At 34.9% G+C, this 1,840-nt stretch overlaps 1 pseudogene; it reads right to left on the bottom strand.

Annotated features, from left to right (window-relative positions):
- Nucleotides 1-165: 165 nt before the first annotated feature.
- On the bottom strand, nt 166-1,246 carry LOC118736334 (annotated as a pseudogene).
- Between the last annotated feature and the right edge of the window lie 594 nt (nt 1,247-1,840).

The raw sequence follows: 1,840 nt of genomic DNA, 5'->3' as shown, positions 1-1,840 counted from the left end.
TTTTATAGTTATTAGATTAAGACGACTGAATATTAAAATTAATTTCTTTAAAAATAAGCCAAATGTCAGAAATGTATAGACTGAATTTTGTTTTAATTTTATAGTTATTAGATTAATAGGTTGTTATAGGTTGCAATAGTTAGTAAGTAGTGTTAATGAAAAAATTTACAGAAAAAGATAGTTAATAGTAAAAAAGTGGATTAATAAAAGAATGAATGTAATGTACATAAATAAACTTTTATTTATTGCTGTTTCCGGATATAGATTAATGTTTATAGGAAACTTGTGATATTTTTGCTTACGGAAACTGCGAGCTATTGCATTTCTAATAGCGGACGCATTCACATCATTCTCGCCGACTCTTGTAGTGTGCCTTGGCTGATTTCTAGCATTAATATCTTCTCTTGAATCTTGCATCCAACCAATAGAAACTTCGTCGTTTTCTAATTTCAAGAAGTTGTGCAAAATGCAGCACGTTCTAATTATGGTATTTATGTTTTTTGGGGCGACTTGTAAACCTCTACCTATTTTTCTGAACCGTGCTTTAAGTTGACCGAATGCATTTTCGATTAGACGACGACACCTAGATAGTTGGTAGTTAAAGGTTTTTTCTATAGACGGCTGATTCGGCGAATATGGAAACGGTTTCATCATATACCGGGAGAGGCGAAAAGCAGAATCGCCTATTAGTAGAACGGGTACATTGATGCCGCCTATGAATTTGCTATTCTGCGTAAAAATATCGGCAGTTTCATGGAATCTTTTCAATGTACTCTTTTCGAATTGTAAGAGTCGTTGTTTCTACCAGTAGATCCAATATTTATGTAAGTAAATTTTGATCTGTAAAAAGTTTAGGCATTACATTAAATTGTTATAAAGAAATTTGAATAAAGGTTTCAATATACCGGTGGTAACAGCTCGCTAGCAAGATCACTGAATACCAACCCTTGTAGTTGTAATAGTCTGTTGCATCATCTTTTGGTGGTTGAACTTCTATGTGGCAGCCATCCACAGCTCCAAAGCATTGAGGAAACCCAGTTTGCGCGAAGCCATCAACAACTTTTCTGATTTCGTGTTGGTTTGGAGGATATGAATTAATGCAATCAGATAGATTTTCGCATACTGCTTGGCAAAAATCCAAAACAATTTCGCCAACAGTACTGCGTCCTACTCCGAAAAGACTTGCAACAGTCCTGTACTCCGCTGCAGATCCCAATGCGAATAGTGAGATAGCCACTCTTTTATGAAGTGGCTTATGAAGCCTTTTCGATGCCTCGAACTTTTTCACAAATTCTCCGAAAAGCATTTCTATTGAGTCGAAAATTTTCTTTGAAACGATTTTCGTCCATTAAAGGAACATCACGCTCCCAAAATGTGCCGCTGCGATCCTTTAAAGAATATCGCATATTTATTGTACTAATGGAAATAAAAGATATGCTTACCAATTTCCACAGCTGCCTTTCTCTTACATGAGGAAGTGTAACAATCCCAGCTTCAAACATCGTGGTAAGGTCTATGCTTGCCAATGAATTAATTATTTTCATATTGTTGAATAATTTTAAGAGAAGAATGTTAAGTTTTTTTTTTTAATAATATGTTTTTTGCAAACAAATTAGCTGCTAATCGTATTTTTTCTCTCCTTTCCATTTTGAGCTCAAAGTTTTTGTCAAATCAGCTGATAATTAAATGCGCAGGTAGAAGAAGAAAATTTGTTATGCACAATGGTGCTGTCTGTCAGGGGTAAAAATCGTATCTGCATTTGTGCCACTTAATTCAACTTAACTCAGCCTGTCTGTCTCCGCTATAAGTTTTCAGGATTCGCTTATCCGTTTTTACCACT

This window comes from Rhagoletis pomonella, unplaced genomic scaffold, assembly GCF_013731165.1.
Source record: "Rhagoletis pomonella isolate Grant_MI unplaced genomic scaffold, Rhpom_1.0 Rhpom_scaffold_00003, whole genome shotgun sequence".
NCBI lineage: Eukaryota > Metazoa > Arthropoda > Insecta > Diptera > Tephritidae > Rhagoletis > Rhagoletis pomonella.
This window is presented reverse-complemented; position numbering and strand designations above follow the sequence as displayed.